Genomic DNA, 23,167 nt, shown 5'->3' on the forward strand with positions numbered 1-23,167 from the left:
AATGTATGTGTAAGGGCAAGAGATATATGGGAAATGTTGCTGTGCAGTAAAACTTCTCTTAAAAAAATAAAGTCCTTTCTAAAAATGAAAGAACATGGGTTTGGAGGTGATAATGTAGAAACAAGGCAAAATAATATAGACCTCCAAGTTACACACAAAATATGGCAGCAATTGGCCCATAAACCAGGCCCATCTTAATGAATTTTCATGAACATACCCTAAGGAGAAATTATTTCACAGTTCAGTTATAAATGTAAAAAACACAGACCAGAATTTTAAAAAATACAAAGATTTAAATAATCACAATTTAGGACCTGTTTAACCTCAAAACAAAGTATTGAAGAACAGACTTCGCCTTAGTTACATATTTCATTTGTTCCTCTGAGAGAATATGGGGTCCTCCTTAGCAAAGACCCTTCTGAAAATACATTTGCACTTCATTTTTTCTTACATTTTTCCCATCTACTATAGCCACCCTATAGAGCCAGACCTTGAAAATTCCCCACAAGGACAAAGCAAAATCTGCTTGTTTACTGTGGTCAAAGCACAGTGCTTGACATGGATACAGCTGGGCCATCACGTTTGATATATGCAGTCAAGGGAAATAGAGATAAAGTTTATATGTGTTCATGTCCTAAATAAGGGAATAAGGGAAGAATAGCACAATTCTTGGCCTGACATCCAGGCTTTCATAACAGTACATACACAGCTCTGTCACAGCACTGACCATAAAGTATTATACAAGCCAGCTTATATGTCCCCTCTTCCACAGAGTATAAGGGTTACTGGAAGCTGGGATCATTTATATCCACATCTTTACTGTCTTCATGAAAATGTACAATGTGAAGTGGGAATAAAGTAGATGTTTTCTGAATGAGTGGCTGTTTATGTTTGGATAATACAGATGGTATAATTTCCAATTTGTGATTAAAAATGTATCTTGATGGTTGCTTTTTAAAATGTCAATTATTACTGAATCTTAATCTTAGCATCACTAAGTGTGATGGATGAAAATACAACTTACCTCTTCTGATGTGATGCAAAAAAAAGCATACAGAACCATTTAAAAAAATACCCTCTTAAAAGAAAAAAATGAATTTTAATCAGACCTCAGTCTACTAAGTAGGGACTCTCAAAGTTTGCCTGCTGGAATCAATGTTTCTTGGGAACTAATTGGAAATGCAATTTTTTTTTAAGATTTATTTATTGATTTATTTATTTATTTATTTATTTATTTATGCAAGCACTGGGTACAGCCAGAAGTGCGGGAGGGTGAGAGAATTCACCAGAGCCAGAGCAGGGAGCAGAGCAGGCAGGAGGACCAAAGTACACTGCTGAGGGGAGCAGTGGGCGGCAGGAGAGGTCTGCATGCCATGTGGGACCCTCCTTCAGTGGCTGGGGAGCAGCCGGGGATCGAACCGGCAATGCAGGGGCTGCGCAGCTTCGCAGCCCAGCGCTCAACCGCTGCGCCACAGGGGAGGCCCGGAAATGCAAATTCTTGACTCCTGTCCCAGATTGAATTTTTGTGGCTGAACAAAACAATCTGTATTTTAACATGCCTTCAGGGGTCCTCCCCAATCTCTCCTTTCCCAAGCCATTTTATTGTGATAACAACCTCTCAACTTCAGCCCACAAACAGCCAATATATGGGATTTGCCTTGAAATACTACATTTAAGAAGTGAAAAGCAAACAAATGTGGAAATTCAATTACTGTTGAATTTCAGTGCTGGGTATTAACATTTTATCCTATACTATTTAATTCATTTTAAACTTCTAAAATAAATTTTGAAGTTTGTAAGTTTTGATTGATATCACCTCCATTTTGAGTATTTTTAGATGACAATCATTTATTCAACAATAATTAAAGAAGCATTACTTCGTTTAGAACATTGTTCTATGTTCATAAGATTGAATGAATTCAATTTGTGTGAAGTCAAAATTGCAAAATTTGGAGAAAGGGGATCATTTGAAAAATTAGATATAAAAGTAAATAATTATTTAAAAAGAGAAATGCTATCATAAATTACAAGATTCTACATAGTTTACTAAATGCTACAAAATCACAAAATATAAATATTTTAAAGCTTAAATAACTCCATGGCCCATCTCAATGGTACTATTTTCCTTCACATTTCTCAGCTACATACACTTTGTATCTTTATGTAACAATGAATTTGTAGAGTGAAAAGCAAAATGATCCCATCTTTTTAGACTGGGGAAATGTGTCTTTTATTATCACGGCTTTAGAAAGTTTTCTTTGCTCTTCAGATTAATTATTGCTAATATCATGCAAATTGCTAGATTGTTTTCAATTTAGGGAAACCCTTAATCAAGTTCCTTTCATGTCTGAACCAGGAATTGTTAGAACATTTCAAATTTTCCTGTGAAGTGACTGATGTGTTCATTAAAGTGGCATTTATGAGTTTTATGTTTCCTTCATTGATACCATTATTTTCTGTCAAGTCCAATATGAAACCTAAGTTCTTCTCTCAATGTTCTATTGTAATTCATTTTTCTTCATTAATTGTATTTTTCTTCCTTCTAAAGAAATACTGTCTGTAGTAAGAACTGAAAATTTTTATTGCTAGTCACTTATTTTATTGTAACAGAATAATGTCTATTGATTTCACTTTTTGGTTTTAGTGATTTTTTTATATTCCATTAATTTTTTTACCTGAGTTTTCTCTCAATCACTTACTAAATATATGGATAATAAAAATGATAGTCTATATATTTTCAAATTAGGAGTTTGTAATTTGTTACTTCGTATGCAAAATATACAAAACATCTTTGCACATAGTAAGTATCATTTTCTACTGTGCAAAGGGGACAGAAAATCTTTTTATTATTACTTATTACGGCATTATTTAATTGCACAGGAATCTACGGTTAGTATAACTAAAAAGTAGTAGTTGTTATCTGGCTTACTGGTTTTTCTATTCTTTGCTTTCTCATGATTTAGATTAATTATTCTTAGATTAATTCCTAGACAATTTTGCATAAATAAATCACATTTGACATTTTCCAAAAGTTCTTTGCATCTCAAAAAAGTAACAATTACTTTGAAGAGTCTCATGCTATTCTGTTATCTGATAATCATTTCATAACCTCTGAAAGAAAACTGTCAATAAATTTAAAACCACACTTAAATACTAAATATTTCTTCAAGACGTTGGTTGTTTAAGAACAGTGGTTTTCTCATGTGTCAGAATCATCCAACAATTTATCAAAACACAGATTTCTGGACCTCATTCAGTGGGTCTGGAGAGAGTCCCCAAAATTATGAGTTTCAGTAAGTTCCCAGATAATACAGATACTGTTTTAGCGAGTATGGACTGCTGTAACAAACACATGAGAGGCTAGCTAACTTGTAACAACAAATATCTCTTTCTAACAGTTCTGGAGACTGAGAAGTCCAAGATCAAGGTGGTGGGAAATTTGATTTATGATGAAGACCTAATTCCTGTCTCACATATACCAGTTAATATCATCACTTGGTGAAAGGAACAAGAGAACTCTTTGGCATCTTTCCTGTAAGTGCATTAATCCCATTCAGGAGGATAACACCCATACGATTTAGTAAACTCCCAAAGGACCCACCTCCTAAAAACCATCACATTATTGGGTAAGGATTTCAACATATAAATTTTAGGACATATAGACTTTCATCCTGTAACACTGTTGGTCTGAGGAACACACTGAGAAGTTAGTGTAATTTTATTTTATTTATGTGTAATACAGTAACCATGACAACTTTGCACTCCACATAATATTTATGACCTTTAAGCTTTGTTAGTATGTTTAACCATTCCCTAAACTCAGATATGTAATGTCTGTCATTCAAAACAGTTGATAAGCAAAATCAGTCTATGTGATCTTTGGCTCTCAAATAGACTGTTAATCTCATTTTCAGTTTGACATTCTTATTTTTTTCTGTAAGATATAAATTGCAATAAATTTATTTTTCTCATTAATGTTCTGCTGACTATTTGTAAGTAATATTTGATCAAAATTTTTGGGGAAAAAACCTTATTTTTTAATTAAACAATATTGCATAAAATTAGCTCAGCCTGAAAGGCTATAATGAGATACATATCAACACATGTCAAAATCAAAATGAAAGGATTGCTGACATTTCTTTATGCAATGTTGACCTAACAAAGTATGGGCTTTTTTATTTTTTTACTATTATTTTAACCTTCTTGTTCAGAATTTTTTATTTGTAATAAAACTTTTTGATATGTTGACATTTTCGAAATCCTGTAACCTTTCACTTTTTGTTTTTGGGGTGTAACCCTATACAACTGACTCACATACAGTGTATAAAATTAACATCAAGGTCAACACATTCCTATATTACTGTTATTTTGGTATTGTATTTTCACATTATCCTTATGCCATATATACTTTTATTGATGAGCATGTACATACGTTTTATTACTGAAAAATTCATTTGCTCAAATAATTTAATTCTGTTAAGGTATTTTTGCATGCCATTTTTTCTGAAAATGTCAGGCCTCATCTGGATAGGTGGTATGCTTGAGGCAATATGTTAAGATGCAATTTCATAAGTGAGATGCATAAAGCAAGTGATTTCATTTGTAGCAGTATTAGCTACTTTTCAGATCTGCTACAGGTCTATGTCAAGCAAACAATAACTTAGATAAAGTCTACTTGCTGGGAATCTCATATAAAATATGGTGTACTATGCTGTACTTATTGAGTAAATCCTTCAAAAGGACAAACTTTTGAAATTGACTACATGTCAGTAAAAAGTTTATCTTACATTATTTTACATATATGGTGATGAGAAGAAATTTCAATAGTCTACACTGTGCTCACAAACAGTTCAACTATGTTTCTCCTGTCTCCATTTCATATTTATTTCTGGTGCCAGTAACAGCAGACAATAAATGCCTCATGGAAGATGACAAGAGGGTTGGTATTAGGATTGCTCCTGGGATTTCTTCCTATCCTGTAATGGCTATCAGTGACTCAAATGCACTCATGAAAAATGGTGAATCTCTTCTTTCCCTCCATTATTTTGGAAAAGGCCCTTTAGGCTAAATAAATATATAGTTTCATCTATTACAAAATGGGATCATAACAAAATGAGAAATGGACATTATTCAAAGACTCTAAATTAGAAATTTATTATAGTAACAAAGAAATTTTGAGTTGACTTCTTTTTATGGAGGAAAGGTATATTTTCAATTAACAAGTGAGTGTTGTGTTTTCTGAAGTAGAGAAGCATTTCTGTTTTTTAAAAGTGTTAGTATGTAATATTGGATAAGCCAAGTTGCAAAAATCCTGTAGATATTTTCACCTGTCCCTATGTTTGAAGAATCTCTCTACTTATGAAGAACCCACCTCCCAAGCCAGAAACTTATAAGGTCTTCACTATATTCGGAGGAGAGGGGTGTTCTTGACCACAGTCCACCTACTAGATGCAACCACCACAGACTCTAAACACAAGGAAGTGACAAAGGAATGGGCCATCTGAAAAGGATTCTAGCCAGACTGGTGATCAGAGAGGGGGCTGCTATAAAATCAATCTCAGAGATAGCAGTGTTTATGGTTTCAGGAGCAATTGACCATACTCAATTTTGAAAGATTTCCATCAGGCAACTTCTGCAATGTGAATGTGAATTAGAAATTATTCCTGGCTGTGAAGAATCCAAGACTGATTCTTTTCCCCTTCCAGAGATTGTTATATATATGTATTTTCTTTCTGCCATGATTAGCTAGTCATCTGCAACTAAAATCCCTGAATGCTACAAACATCAAACTCTCGGATTAGAAAAATGACATTTGAAAACTGAAAAAAAAAAAGGAATCTTTAGTTTACAGATTGAATCATTTATGTTCACTGCAATTTTTAAAAATACAATGTGAATATATTATGAATGCCTACAATTCAACAACAGAATTCAAGTAACCTAATTAAAAATTGAGCAAAGGCCTTGTTACCAAAAATAATATACAAATGACCAGCAAAGATATGACAGGATATTCAACATATTGGAGGAATACATATCAATACCAATACCACAATAAGATGCTACCTCATAAAACTAAAAAATAAATATTCATAATAATATAGAGAAATAGGAAACTTTGTGGGCTGTTGGTGGTTCAATTGTTATGGAGAACAGCAGGCAGGCTTTAATTTTCATTACATAAATAACAGAAATATGTTTTTGGAATGTCATTTAGGGTTTTTTCAACTCTAAGCCTCTAGATTACTCTGCCTTTAAGAGGAAGAATTCAATAATATGTATGTTATTAAAGCTTCCAGAAATAGATGTCAGGGATACTGATTTTTATCTTTTATTACATAGTTAGAATATAGTGATATAAGAGAGGTCTTGTCACCCAGTAAGTAAAAATGTGAAATCCTGATTTAATGCTGCTTTCAAAATTTCCAACACAACTATTAAAGTTATCAACCCATCACTCTGAAGTAGAAATCCCAAACTGGCAAAATTCATCTCATAATATCTCAGTTTAGTTCTACAATTAAAATGATAAAAGGAAATGTAGGTGTCCAATCTCAGAATATCTATTATGAATAACAATTAATTTTGCTCAAGTACTTTTTAAAAATGAAAAATGTTATGCATACTGTTAATGTATTTCACCAAAGTCTAATTTGTTGTAATAATATCTCATCTTTTTAAAAGAACACTTTCTTTTTAAGAGTTAAATCTCAGTTGAAAATGGGCCATGAAATGCTTAACTATATTGTCTGACTTCAGGTTAATTATACAATAACATTCTACTAATTAAAGAAATATTGATAACTTGAAATTCTAAGATAAAAATTATTATAGGTTCAAAATATTTTATTTGAAACCATGGGTCCTAGGCAGATATATTTGAAATATTTTTGAATTTAGATATAACATATGGAGTATGAACCATATAAAGTATCCCAGATCAACACTACAAAAACCAAATTTTTCTAAAAATCAAATATTTACAGTAAAAGACAAATAGGAACTATAAAAAGCTTCATGTAGGCTCAGATATGGTTTTGTAAAAATGAGTTGACCACTAATTTATGTCAACAAATATTTTTGAGAGTGTTTTTTTATTGAAATTCTACCAGGTTATTACAATAAATAACAGAAGGAAATCAAAAACATAAAAAAATGTACTTCCTGAAAAAGAAGTTTTTAAGTAATTATTTGGAAATAAACCACAGCATTCTGTTCTCAACAAATCCAGCACTCAAAAAAAACCTATTTTATCAGAAACTAAACTACTGGGGTTTGTCTAACATCTAATTTAAGGGAAGAAAAACAGCCAACTCTAGCCTCTTGGCTACTTTAACCTTCTATGGGGAGGAAAGATAATACCCAACTCCAGCTTCCTCCTCTAACTGTCCAGTACCTAAGGAGGTGGATAGAAGAAAAAAAAATCCTGTTGAGAGGCACTTCTGAAAAGCATAGCTCTGAGGAATAGACTCACTAAAAGACTGAGAACTAACCATAGGATTATCTACTGCCTCTCCTTCCCACACACCTTCCCACTATTTTACTAAAGACCCATTTGATGCAGTTACTATTACCTAAGACATCATGTCCATATTTCAATGAAAAAAATTCACAAGACATAATACTGATAAATGGCAAAAAAATCTGAAAAAGCATAAAGAAACAAATGCTAGATATTTAAAAAAATATAGTACAACAGACATTAAGAATGCCTCTGATGGGTTCACAGAAGATTGGATAAGTTTGAGGAAGGAATCTCTAAGCTTGATGATATGTCAACAGGAATTTCTGAAAGTGAAGAGCAATGAGAAATTCAACTGTGTTCAAAAACTGTGGAATGTTACTAAAGTTGTAATATGCATAAAGGAAATACTAGAAGAAGAAAGGAACAGAAGCAACATTTAAAACAAGAATCATTGAGAATTTTCACAATTTAATGTGCAGACCAAATTAATGTGCAGACCAAATCAGAGATCCATGATGTTCAGAGAATATCAAGCAGTATAAATGCCTCAAGACCTACACCTTTCAGCAAAAAAATACAAAAACAAAAACAACAACAACAACAAAAAAACAAAATCAAAGAAAAAAACCTGAAATAACTCAAAGAGGGGAAGAAGGCCTTACCTAGAGAGGATCAAAGATATTGGAGTGAAATATTTAAAGCATTAAGATTGGGGGGGGGGGAACACCAACTTATAATTCTGATTCCTGTGAAATTAACTTTAAAAAAATAAAAGGAGACTAAAACTTTCTGGAGAACACAAAATTGAAGTAATTTGCTGTAGAATACCTGCTTTGTAAGAAATATTAAAAGTTCTTTAGTGAGAAGGAAAATGATATAGATAAGCAACTTGAATGTACAGAAAGAAAGAGCATTAGAGAAGAAATAAAAGTAAAATGAGAACTTTATTTTCATGCTCTTAATGTAACATAACAGTTTTGTTTAAAATAGCATTAATTTATGCAATGTTTATAGTTTATATACATGTGAAATAAATAACATAAATGATACTAGATATAGGAAGGAGAAATTAGGAATATTTTATTATTATAAGATATTTGCACTACCTGGGAAGCAATATAGTGTTACATGAAAGTGGAATAGGATCAGTTGTAAGTATGTATAGCAAACTCTAGGGTAACCATTAAAAAAGGATAATTGATATGCTAATAAAGGAGAAAAAGTTGAATCACAAAAATTGCTCATTTAAAATCACATAAGGATTAGGAAATTATGGAAGAGTGAGAAAAATCACAAAAGGAAGAAAAAGAATGGAGGATAAAAGTATAAAGAAAGTGGCAGTTATTTGTCCACATGTATCAATAGGCACTTAAATGTCAATGGCCTAAGTGTATCAATTAAAATGTAGATTGTCAGAGTAGATTTAAAAAAAAAGACCCTGTTAGATTAAAAATAAAAGGATATGAAAAGATACACCATGCTAACAGTAATAAAAAGCAAGCAGGGAGGAATTACACTAATTTCACAGAGTATGCTTCACAGCAAAGAAAATTATGAATAAAGAGTATTATATATAATGATAAATGGGTAAATTCTTCAAGGAAAAACAAACCTTACAGTGTATGTAACTACAGAGCATCAAATTACATGAGACAAACATTGATAGGCAAAAAAACTGAATTCCAAGTTATAGTTGGAGACTTCAGTAGTCAAAACAGAAATGGAAATATTCTGAAGAAAAAAAGATCAATAAAGGCACTGTTGAACTTAACAACCCACCAACATAATTCTTTGTGATTTTAAATGATTTTAAATGGATTAATACAATTGACATCTATAGACTTCAGCATCCAACAATAGTCCAATTGTCTCTTAAGTTCATATGGAACATTCATCAAGACAGACCACATTTGAGAGATAAGCAGTGTTTAAACAAATTAAAAGAATATAGAAATCATAGAACATATGCTCTCTCAGACTACAAAGGAATTCAACTTGCCATCAATAACAGAAAAATAGCTCGAAAAGACTTGATTAAACAACCCACTTCTAAATGACACATATTTTATAAATATAAAGCATTGTTACTTTCAAACCCTGAACTGGATCTTTGGTTTTCTTTCTTCCTTTTCTTCAATATTCTTTAAGAATTAGCTAAGCCAAGAGCTTAGTTGTCCATTCTCATTAATAAATTGAACAATGAACTTGCCATGTTTGTAAGTCAAAATCCTCAAATTTTGTCAATTTAAAATAATTTGAATCAACAGTTAACCATAAAAAGGAAATAAACTACAGTACAAAAAGCTAGTGCTTGTGCCTCCCCTGGTGGCGCAGCAGCTGAGCTCTGGGCTGCGAAGCTGCCCGCAGCCTCTGCATCACCCATTCAATCCCCAGCTGCAGGTGAGTGTCCCTCATGGCGCGCAGACCTCTCCTATGTTGCCCGCTGCTCCCCTCAACAGTGTACTTCGTCCTTCTGTCTGTTCTGCTCTCCGCTCTGGCTCTGGTGAATTCTCTCACCCTCCCGTGCTTCTGACTGTACCCAGTGCATGTATAAATAAATAAATAAATAGAAAATCTTTAAAAATAAAATAAAAAGCTAGTGCTTAACTTGTAAAATACAAATTAAAGATGATTTTTTTCTTGTGCACACATGACTTGAATCAGAATAAAAATACCATTTACCCATTAATCAACATAGAGCCTGTGAATAAGTTTGTTCCAGGGTCACAGAAAACTGTTCTTTTAATAAGGTCATATCTGTTCAACAACAGGGAAACAAAGGACATTTTTTAAACAACATAGTAAATTGTGATTTTTTCATAAATATAGAATTATAAATAAATGCAATGCAAACTCAATCTTGAACTAATTTTCACTCTTATGCAACCCCAGGCTCAAATATATAGGAAATATACCTTGAGACAGACATGTCAGGCTTGCATAAAATATTTTCCTGGATTGGTACATGTGAACTTTTTTAATGCAGGTAAATTTCATCATTCAAGAAACAAAAATAATGCTAAGCTAGTTATTTCTAGTCTTTATCAATAATGGAGAAATGTAATGTGACCTCAAGATTTTACAAATTGTGAGCATTTGCCCAAGGGCTATCTTTAACTTAAGCAATTCAATTCTCCTGCCTTCATTTGCTATCTGTGTAAACCTGGATAATTTATTTAAACTAAATTTCAGTTTCCTCATTAAGGCTAATCACACTATCTCACAGGATTACAATATGGAATTGAGATGCTGTTTAAGAGAAAATGTTTTAAAACCATTTCACAAATGTAGAAGTGCTATAATGTAAACTAGCTACTGAAGTGAAGGCTACAATATGATTAAGTAAAGATCAGTTTTTAAAATTTCTTTTTTTAATAATCATCCCTAAATGTTAGCACCAGTTTAAAATCTCATGAGAGATCATTTTTAAGAGCAATAGTTTTGACAGCTAGGGAATTCAGGCACCTGAAAATGTTTACTGACGCAGCACATATTCTCTCTGGCCAATGGAGAAAATAAACCCTCATGGGTGTTTAATTGTGATGGCCTAAATACTGCTTTCCAACATTTTGGTTACTTGAGTTCTAGTATTTTGTTTGTATTTTAAAATGCTATAAAAATATTTTATGTTTTCTATTGAGAAAATTCTTTCACGGCCATGAGTATAGTTTCTAAATGCTTATTAACTGCAGTTATGACTGAGTCTCAAAAATATCCTTTTAGACACTCTAATTGGTTTTTCCTCTAGACCAGTATTAAAAAACCATTGTGTCTATTTTTATTATAGAGAAACACGCTAGATGACACAATATTGGTTAAAATAAAATGCAATCAAATGTTTCAGTTTTGCAGTAAAGTTTGTACATTCAAAATTTGCAGATTTTAGGTAAAATAGTAACCATAACCTGTCTTTGTCATGTTAGAGAAGACATGAAACATACAAAAGACATTTTAAGTAAAAGTAATCTTAATTTCCCAATCTCTCTAAATTGTCTTTTCATCATCAACTTAAGCAGATAGTCAAACAGCAAATGGTTAATATCCACTTTATTTTTACAGATAAAGAAATTGGGATATAGGTCTGAAGGTCAATCTACCTATCACGAGAGTTTACCTACATGTGTAAGTAATCACCGGAATTAATTATAAGCCTTAGAGCAAATCAACTACATTTCCCTGCTTTATTCTTTAAGTAAAATAAACCAATAAAGGAAAACAAGTGTTCCTGATCAGAAATATCTTTACTTATGTTGGGCTACTGTATTTTATTTTCTTTATAGTACAAATGATGCTATATTATATTTATCAGTGACAAAGGGGTTTGTTAAAAACAGCATTGTAGTTACTTGCTATACTGATTCAAAGTTTATTAAGGCTTTTTAATAACTTTGGGATAAGACAAAAATAATGTTTTACTTTAAAACGGGGAGGGTTTGTAAACCAATGTTAATATAATGGTATCAATTTACATATATCAGAGTAGTAGAAATAGCATTCTGAAAAAAGGATTACATCAGTATTTTTTTTATAAAAACAGCTATTTGTAAAGAAAAGTTAACCACCAAGTTTATCACTTCTATGTAGATTATAAGTATTAAAATGTCTTCAAATTGCTATTTCTTTCTTTAAAAAAAAGATTTATTTATACAAGAACTGGGATACAGGCCAGGGGTGAGAAGATCCACCAGAGACAGAGCAGGGAGCAGAACAGGCATAGGACCGAAGTACACTGCTGGGGGGAGCAGTGGGTGAGACAGGAGGTTATCCTCTGCTGCGCCATGTGCCTGCGCCACCAGGGAGGCCCAAACTGCTGTTTCTTAACATTCTACAGAGTAGTCAATTCTTAGTACATAAAGACCTACTATAACTCTTTAATTCATTCTCTGTGATTGTACTCATATAATGCACACTACTATTCTCATCCACTTAAGGATTTTAGCACATTATTAATATTCAATCTAATATTTGTCTTAAAGGAGCAAGGAATAGTCATAGAAGTTTACTTTTTTGACAATGGTGGTGGGTACAGTGTGGTAACAAAACATGAGGGGAAAGGGCCTATACTTCTAATACATAAACAGCGATGTGAAGCAATGTTACCTCAATAAAAAAATAATAAATCTAAGAAGTTTTTTTTTGTATTTTTGACCCGGGAAAACAAAAACATTTCAATAGGAAACTAAATATGTTTTACATTATAGGAAATCATTGTGATAAAACTCACTACAAAATCCACAAACTGGCTATATCAGCAAACCTAATTTTCTACAAGAGAAGGGAAGACACAAAACAAGTGCCGCCCCCGCCTCCGGACTGGATGCACACGGGTGGCAGCCCCCCACCCCCAGACTGGACACACACGGGTGGCTGTAGAGTCTAGCACTTACCACGGCAGACTTGCACAGCAGAAACCTCAGCAGGAACCAGTGCTGAGGTAGGAAAGCCTGAAAGCTGATGAATTGCTGGAGTTTCAGTGTTGACAACTCTGAGAGCTAAAAACTCCAGGGGGACTCAGTTACACAGAGGCCCCCACATCATCGTGAGAATTATTTCTAGGGAGCAACCAAGATCCCTACGATAAATACAAAAGAAAAATCTCCTCCCGTGTGGGCAGAAGGACGACGAAGGAGCCATTTTGAACTAAGCTGGAGCTCTCTGCTCTTTAAAGCGGGCTCATGCTCAGGTGAAACTAATTAATCTGAACATTACTTACTGGAAAACTGTTACAGCCTGTGAAAGGGAAATACCCAAAAACTGTCAAATCAAGCAAACACCATTACCCATCCCACCTAAAGGGAGAAAAAAAAAAAAAGGAGAAATACTTGTGAAGTACACAATCCAGAGGCCTAGTCTCCCTGAAAGACTCAGATCTAATCACAGCACACACTATAGAACCTTTGAAACCTCTTGAGCCCACACCTGGCCACCACATTACTAAAGGCCTATTTTCCTTTAACCTAGTACACTGTGTCCAGCTACAAGAACAAATTACAAGGCATACCAAAAGATCACAAATACATTTTGAAGAGAAAAAACCTCAGAATCAGATACGGCAGGAATGTTGGAGGTGTTGCTTGGGATTTTCTTTTTCTTTTTTTAAAGAAACTATGATTAATATGTTAGAGACTCTAATGGCTGAAATAGACAGCATCCCAAAATGATGCAGATAGTAAGCAGAAAGGCAAAAAACCTAAGAAGAAGAAAAGAAAGAAATGCTAGGGGGGAAAAAAAGCTGTAACACTGTAACAGAAATGTTTTTCACATGCTAATTAGTAAACTGGAGAAAGGTGAGGAAAGAATCTCTGAAGGAGAAGTATATCACAAGACTCCCAAAAAACATAAAAGCAAAGAAAACAATAACCCAAAAAAGAGAACAGATTATCCAAGGAATGGGGAAAACTACAAAAGTCTTAACACATAGGATAACAGAGAAGAACCATAAAAGTATTTGAGGGCCTCACTGGTGGCGCAAAGGATTAAGCACAGCACTGTGAATCTATCCACAGCCTCTGCAGCAAGAGTTTGATCCCCGGCCAGCCAGGGAGCTACCCACATGGCTCAGCAGACCTCCCCTGTCTCTCCCGCTGCTCCCCTCAGCAGTGCATTTCAGTGGCTCTGCCTGTTCTACTCCCCACTCTGTCTCTGGTGACTCCTTTCACCCCCCACACCTCTAGCCTGTACCCCAGTTCTTGTATGCATAAATAAATAATTCTTAAAAAAAATTAAAAATAAAAAAATAAAAGTATTTGAAACAAGACTGAGAATTTCTCCCAAATTAATATCTGGTACAAAATTACATACCCAGAAAATGTGAGTGTAAGGGCAGGACCTGGGCACAGTGCAGGTTTTCTGATCCCATGCAGACCGGGTAAAGGAGGAGTCAGAGTCCTCAGTAGTTTTGCAGGTTTTTTATTTGGGGTTCACCAGGCATATGGCAGGCAGGGGTGCTGGCTGGGGGGCTGGGAGGCTGGCAGGCCTCCCAGCCCCCAGCAAGTCTTCACTCTATCTGGGCTCTCTGGCGTTCTCTGCTTCTGCTTCGGCTTCTCCTTCAGGTTCTGCTGCTGCTGGCTGGGGCTGCTACTGCTACTGCTGCTGCTGCTGCTGCTGGCTGGGGCTGCTGGCGTCCCCCCGTGACGCCGCCCTTAAAAGCACAGTCTTAACTCAGCTGAATCCCATCTACCTATGCACACACCCTATTCCAGGTGCCCGCCATCAGGCATGCATTCAGACAAGGATCCATCATCTATCCTGATGGCGGAAGGGCAGAAAAGCCTGATATTTTCTTTACCCTACAGTGAGACAGGGTAAACACCAATAAATAAATAAAAACACAAAAAGGCATATAAATTCAAACTACTACAAAAATCAAAGATAAATTAAAAATTCTGAGAAAACCCAGGAGAAAAAAATGCCTTACTTATATTATAACAAAGATAAGAATTATGTTTGCTTTTTCAAAACCCATGTAAGCAAGAAGTGAGTGGACTGAAATGTTTAAAGTGTTAAAAGGAAAAATAAAATAAAATTCTGTACTGCAGGGTAAATGGAAGTGATCAGGTTTTTTCTGCCCTCCCACCATTAGCATCAATGATCGACACCTGTGGTCTTATATGCATGCCTGATGGCGGCACCTGGAGTGTTGTGTGGTCGTGTGTAAATGGGCACACCTGAGCTTGGAAGCTGAGTGTATAAGGGCAGTGACACAGCGGTGCAGGCAGTAGAGAACAAAGCAGCGAGCTGAGGACCATGCAGCAGAGAGCAGTAGTGATCAGAAAAGAGATCACGAGAGGATGCCGAGAGACCTGGAAGAGTAAAGGTACACTGGGGCCTAGAAGGCCTGCCAGCCTCCAGGCCTCCAGGCCTCCCCGCCTGTCCTGTACCTGGTTGCCTCACTACAAATGGTGCAAAAAGATCATTAAAAGCCTGAAAAGCCCCGAAGGGCTCCAGGACTTCTCCTTTACCCATCTGCCAGGATCATAGAAAACCTGCTCTGTGCCTTGCTGGCACTACATGTACCTTGCAAAATTATCTTTCAAATGTGAAGAATAAATAAAAAGATTTTCTTAGAAAAACATCCAGGGGATTTGATAGCCTAGCTGAAATGGGCCAATTCCTTGAAAGACACAATTTGTCAAAACTCACAAAAGAATAAGTAGATGATTTTTATAGGCCTATATCTGCTAAAGAAATTGAATCAATAATAAATTTCCAAAACAGAATATGAAGCCAGATAGTTCACTGGTGAATTTTATCAAAGATTTAATGAAGAAATTCTACCAATTCTTTATCCTTACTTTCAGAGACTGGAAGCAGAGAGAATACTTTATAACTAATTCTATGATTAGCATTAACCTAATACCAAAATCATATAAAGATATAACAATATGTTTCATGAATCACAGGTAAAAATCCTCAAGAAAATAATAACAAATGTACTACAAAAAATGCATTTAAAAACATTACATACCACAATAGGATATAATATAAAGCCAGGGGAACTGTTATGCATTATTGGCAGGAATGTAAAATATACCACCACTTTACTGATCACTTTGGCAGGTTCTTTTAAATGTAAACATAGGATTATTATACAATCCTAAAAATCCCACATCTAATCATTTACCTAAAAGAAATGAAAACTTGTTTATACAAATAACCATTCTGTAATGTTTACACTGATTTATTATATTTGCCAAAAAGTGGAGAAAACACAAATGTCAATCAATTATGAAGAAACTGTAGTATGTCTTGCAGTGGAAATTTAATCAGCATTACACAGAGAGAAACCATTAACACATGGAACTGTACATATAAATCTCAAAAACATTTTTGCTAAGTAAGACAAGACAGGCTCCCAAGGCTATATACTATTAATTTCTGGCAAAGGCAGAATTACAGAGACAAGAATCAGAATAGTGGCTGCCAATGGAGTAGACATTCGCGCTAAAGAGGAAATAAGGGATTTGGGGAGTTTTTTTGGTCAATGAACCCTTTCTATATAGTGCTTGTTTGGGTGGTTATATAGGTATATGTGAGCTCACATACAGTCATAGAAGGATATGAGTATACACCACATTAAAAAGGGTTTTAGTGTATATAAAATATACTATAAAAGCAAGATTAAAAAAATAATACCAGAGTTTCTATCTTTGGAGGAAATGAAATCACTGACAGAAGAGTATCACTTACTGACTGAAGAAATTCTTCAGTTGTTGGAAGTGAAAAGCTCCAAAGCTTCAAAGAAGCATGTCAAGGGAAAATACAAATGATAACAAGGATAATTGAAAAATATTCTAGGAACTACCTGGGTAGAACAGCAGGAGAAAAAAATTCTGAACAAGCCAAGTAGGGATTCAGAACCATTGCAGTTTAAGCAATAAAGAGGCCTAATCTAGTTCTTAAACTGGAAAAGGACATATATTTTACATATTATGGTCCTTTGCAACTATAAACTCAAACATAAAATATGTCTGAGGTTAGGATCTGTTATGATCTTGACTACACAAACAAAACTAAAGTATTATTCTAATTTTACAAATGAGTTCTATGAGGCTAAGAGAATTTTAATAATTAACACAGTGACATATCCAGCAGAGCTGTACTCATTCCCAGGGCTCCTGAAACCAAATGTTTGTTTTCCCCAAATACTAGTGATCTTCATCCAGCAGGCTGTGGACTGTGGGCCACCTAGAAAGAATGGCACTGTAATGGGTAGGCACAAATGGGCACAAAGAGTTGGAGAGATTTGGAGCTATCCCCAAATCCCAAGCCATGATGAAACCAGAGATTTCTTCTTTATCAATGAGGCTCAGAAAAGTTAAAGTTCTCACCCCACTCTACCCAAGAAACAACAAGCTCTTAATTTCTTACCCTTTTCTGGAAGATATGAGACAACACAGGGTGATGCAAAATGCTCATTTAAATTTGGGGGTTTCTACATCAGAAGATAAGGTTCAAATGTTCACGAGACATAAAATTCTCATAAAGACCATGAAGTTGTTTTTAGGGAAAAATAACAAAACCAAATCTAATTGATTTTATATTTTTAAGGAAATAAAACTTTAGGCAGAGACATAAAATGAATGTTGTCAATATTATCGTTCTGGTCTTCCCTATACCAAACAGGCAACCACTAGACCTCATCTCTCTCCTTTGGAGTGCCCAAGAAAACAGATAGAGGCATAGAGTCTTGCAATTTCAGAGGATGCCAAAAGGATGAAATGTTCAAGCATGAAGACTTGGGTCTTAATCTATTTTCTTTAGAGAAAAATAAACCATCCCAGGAAATGGTCAGGACAGTGAAGCCCTGTTCATTTAAGAAAAAGCAAGATACGTGGTGTTGAAAGCCACAAAGAGGGTAGACCCTCTTTCACAGTCACTGAAATTATAGGCATTAGACTCGTGAACTACTGAAATGCAAGAATTATCTATCCAAGTGTAACTACAGACTTTTGGGCCCTGAGGAACCACAGTATGGGTGATGTAGATTATTAGGGTGAAGAATGGGTAGGATTGAAATCTCACAAACAAATCAAACATACAAAAATCTAAGAGAATCATTATTTTAATTTTATGAATGTGTTATCATTAAGAAGCCACACAACTACCTTCAACCAAGGTAGCCACATATGCATCCTACGGGAAAGAAATAGACACCACATGGTACATAGATTTTCTACATTGGAATTCCACCAAAGACTAAAGAAAAAAATACTTTTTGAAAATCCATATTCATGTATGTGTGTGTGTGTATCTTATTCCCTTAGTGTAGACAATGGCACCAAGCACAATTTGAAAATACCATGAGTTATTTAAAACAGATGTCTGAAATCAATTACAAAAGTCATACTGAATTAAGGCCTAAAATGGAGACTGATTAGTGATATTAAAAGGATTTGCTATAATTTGCCATTGCATCTTAGTTAGATGAATTATAGCATCTGTTAATAATTATGAACCAGCTGGGTAGAAAAATACTAGAAAATCAAGTACACAGTCTTTAAATAATACTAGAAACCAAACCAATAGACAAGTAACTTTTAATACAGTATCTATTAATAGAGCTTTATATTTGTATGACATCAGACAAAAGGATTTGCTTTCAGAAATAGTGATGGGCCCAACATAGAGCTACTAAGGATAATCAGTTAATGTTATTATAATATTTATTTTCTGTGGAGACACAGCTGATAGATAATATTCTTATACTCAACATATTTTAACTGTTGGATATAGATTTTTATGAAACTCAGTGCAACTTCCTCAGGGAACTACAAAGGCAGTATAACAATTTACCACTAATAATCAATGAGTTAGTATTAGTAAAGCTTTAAGACTAATTCCTGGCACACAAAAGCACTATGTAAGTGTACAATAAATAGAATAAGAAAAACTAAAATAAAACAATATAGGGCCTGCCCGGTGGCGCAGCAGGTTGAGCACAGCGCTGTGAAGCTGTTTGCAGCCTCTGTAGTGCGGGTTCGATTCCCTGCCTGCCAGGGAGATTCCTACATGGTGAGGCAGACCTCTCCTGTCTTGCCCACTGCTCCCCTCAGCAATGTACTTTGGTCCTTCTGCCTGTTCTGCTCCCTGCTCTCTCTCTGGTGAATTCTCTGGCCTGTACCCCAGTGCGTGTATAAATAAATAAATCTTTAAAAAAAATAAAGTTCTTCTTTTTAAAAAATAAAACAAAATAAAATAAGCACCAAAGCTTATTATATACCTCTCTGTATTTGTGACATGATCCTGATGTACAATGTCATATACAATGTCCAGTAAGTTAGATATAACCCCTTTTTGACTCCTTTTTCTCATATGTGTGATACCAGAATGTAAATGAGTTAATTATTTTGATTATCAAATATTTTATGAGCATTTATTATATACCAGGCACTGTTCTGGGAACTGATGATATAGTGATCAATGGGATAAACACCTTTCCTGCATATCCCCAATTCACAAACATTAATAGATTTTCCTTTAGTGATATCTACTTTCTGCCTCACCTCTGTACTGGAGTACTTTCTGAACAAAATCAATTTTACCTTTGAGTCTCCAGGATATACTGCAATGATAATTTGTATATGGCCAAAACTTTCACCTGTTTATTTATACATATTGTGTAATGTACTTTTATCTCATAGTACTCCACATTTCATGGAATTTTATTAAAATACACCTCATTAAAACATTAATTTCCATTTTGTATTGCAGTATTGCCTTGAAAGATGACTGAAAATAACATAGTAAGTGGTTTTATCTCTCCTCTTTAACAACAACTCTTTTTCCAGTAATTTTCTTATGTACTTCATTTTTCTGGAATAGAACCATTACCCATCATATTTCTAAGTTGATACAATAACAGCTTTTTTTTTTAAGTTATGGAGCACAGTTACAATTAACTAATTAGTTCTGTTATATTCAACACAACAGCTTTGAGTCATGTGTTTATTTAAATTTAAATTAAGTAAAATTAAAAATACAATTCTTAGTCATACTCGCCCCTGCACAATACTATTTCCCATCCCTAGTAGTTACATGTGGCCAATGGTTGCTATACTGGATAGTGCAGAACATTTCTGTTATTGCAGATTTTTTTACAGGACAGTGTTGCTCTAGCTAAACTGAAGCTATACTGTCTATAGTTAGGTATCTATGGAGACATAAACTGAAACAAAATTAAGTCCTAGGATTTTGCACATTTGATACATCTGCAAGTAAAATTAATAAAATCATTTTTGTAAAATTACTAGTGTCATCTCTAATTGTAAACAACCACATTCTTCAAGTATATATCTGTAAGCTTTTTATGGAAAACACTTGACATTACAGATTCAGAGGTTAATTCTTCCATCAGTGCATGCATAAATCTTCTATAAATGTTAACAGGAGAATGTTAATGACAGTTACTCTAAGATCAACATGAGAATAGTTTCTGTACTATGGAAGTCTATTTTCTCTCCATTCTGATCTACTTAGATTTTGAAATTGTGCTTAGCATTTACATAACTTTAAATTCTGAATTATAATTAAATAAAATCCCTTTTAAATGTCTTACTCTAAAATCTATTTATCTTTGGTAATCCAAAATTTGAGGTGGTATAGGATAGAGATTTTTTTTTTAAAGTATATTCCACAGTTCAATAATTCTGCTTAAATTCTTATTTGGTTGGTAAATTTTCTTATTTTTATTCCTTACAAAAAATGAATAGCCATACAAAATAGCCCTTTTAAAGACCAACAACCTTTCTCTACATAATGGGATCCACACAGATAATGAGGAGAAATTTAAGCTTTTTATGAAGTTCACTTTTGACCTACTCTACCATCCCATCTATGCTATGTCTTGGTAATACTAACCTAAGAGACACAATGAGAACTCACAGCAATGAAAAATAATTCATTTCAAATGAAGAAAATAATATTTTCAAAAATGAAAGATAGGGAAAGAGAGACTTAATAGCCATAAGATGATATTCAGGAATATAAGAGGTCTTTGAAGTTTAAAAATATGCCACTCAGCATTACACAAGTATGGAACTCTGAAGTTTTATTTTCTTTTCAGCAAAAACTATCAAAAAAATTAAACATATATTCTTTTGACTTTTACATTTAGTCTCCTATTTTTATTAATTTCTTTCAGGTTTTAAAAAAAATCATTGCTGCATTCAAACTTCCAAAACTCGGTTACTTCTCATGGCATATACTTGTGGAAGAAAGAAAGAATAATGTATACTTCTCAGACTTGGCCCGCTTCTCTAACATAAATGGTAAAAGATACTGTAAATCTTTCAAAATTACATGATTTCATTTCTCAAGAGTTGACAGGCCAGATTAGCTTCTGGCTTGATGGTGTGAGAAGCTCTATGAATTCCCATACAGAAAAACTCGTGAAAATTATAAAACAAAATTAAAATCTCTGAAAATGGTCTCCAGGGCATACAGAAAATGAAGAAATATCTTTTTTTTAATGTAGTAAAATTTTATGGAAAAAAAAAAAAACAGATTCTGCGATATTTAAACCAAGAGTACTCCCACACTGCCCTCTTCTAGCTCAGAGACAGAAATTCCATTCCAGATTGATATAGCCAAACCCTACAAGCTCCCTCTCCCTTAACTTCCAAGGTTATCTTTAGAGGGCTATCTTCCCAGGAGAGGTAGTAATTCACTATTTGCCATCCTGATCTCTGTTTCCCATTGCTAAAGTTATGTTCTGTGAAAGTTCAGTCATGATAGTGTTTTCTTCCAACCAGCTTCTATTCACGTAATATAGACTTAATTGGGCATGGCAACATAAAGAGTACTAGGACCCTGATTTCCTTACCCTAGATCAATAGGTGCATCCTGGTAAAAGATTCAAGATGACCTGACGCTACCGATCCATATCTGGAACTCAGCAACTAAAGTAGGATGTCACTCCAACAGAAAAGCATCATCATCTTCACCCCCAGTTTCAGAAATTATGGGGAGGGAGAGTTGGAGATAAAATAGTTCTTAAAAGGAACCAACTTTATTTGCAATAGGTCAGAGAGAAGGTCAAGCCTAAAGAAAGTCTTAAAAACAGTGGAGGTTCTGGCAAATGGCTATTGGAAGAAGATTGGTAATTTAATTGAAGATATAGACTGAACTGTAGGTTGGCTAGTTTACAGGATAAAATTGGGAAAAGTGTCCTCCTGGGGTCAGAACAAATTTCAAACACTGTCATCAGGATCTATTCCCTCAAAGGAACCTGAACTTGATTACACCATAGAGCAATTTTGTTCCACAGCATTGTTGAAAATAATAGTAATACTAGTCAGTAATTAATGGCAAATAACATCTAGGTATGATGGGGAAAGAGGCAGCCATGAATTGATAGAACCTGACAAAATCACTCTCAGAGTGTTACTCGAGGCTCCACTCCTCTGAAGAATAACATCAGAGATTTAATATTGTATTAAAGGAGAGAAAAGAGCAGAATTTACTAACATAACCTAGCCAGTCACGAACCAAATAAATAAGCAAATAACAATAATGAAGGGAAATTGAAATTGCTAGCATGAAAAAATGTTCAACATCACTTGTAATCAGAGAAATTCAAATCAAAACTACCATGAGATACCATCTTACACCAGTGAGAATGGCACATATTAAAAAAACTAGCAACAACAAATGTTGGCGAGGGTGTGGAGAAAAAGGAACTCTTCTGCACTGTTGGTGGGAGTGCAAACTGGTCCAACCACTATGGAGAGCTGTGTGGAGATTTCTGGACCTACTAAACATAGAGCTTCCATATGATCCAGCAATTCCACTCCTAGGTATTTACCCAAAGGACACAGAAACATCAATTCCAAAGAACACCTGCACCCCTATGTTTATAGCAGCACTATTTACTATAGCTAAGCTTTGGAAACAGCCCAAATGCCCAAAAATAGATGACTGGATCAAGAAGATGTGGTACATATACACCATGGAATATCACTCAGCATTCAAAAAAGATAAACACATGCAATTTGCAGCAACATGGATGGCGCTGGAAGGGATCATGCTCAGCGAAATAAGCCAGAAAGAAAAAGAAAAATACCGGATGGTCTCACTCATAGCAGGAATCTAGAAAACTTAAATAAGGGACCAGGAAAATGAATAACTATAAGAAAGTGAAAATCAAAATCAACAAAAATCTATGAACCAGAGACACTTTTGGGGGGGTGGGTGGAGGGAGGG

The 23,167-nt window shown here is 34.5% G+C and overlaps 1 protein-coding gene across 5 annotated transcripts in view; it reads right to left on the minus strand.

Moving 5' to 3' along the window:
• The window catches only part of NOL4 (nucleolar protein 4), a gene marked incomplete at both ends in the record, with an annotated part of 302,349 nt that overhangs the window by 82,450 nt on the left and 196,732 nt on the right, over nucleotides 1-23,167 (minus strand). The window lies entirely within an intron of this gene.

Source organism: Talpa europaea (genome assembly GCF_964194135.1).
Source record: "Talpa europaea genome assembly, chromosome: 13".
Classification (NCBI taxonomy): Eukaryota; Metazoa; Chordata; class Mammalia; order Eulipotyphla; family Talpidae; genus Talpa; species Talpa europaea.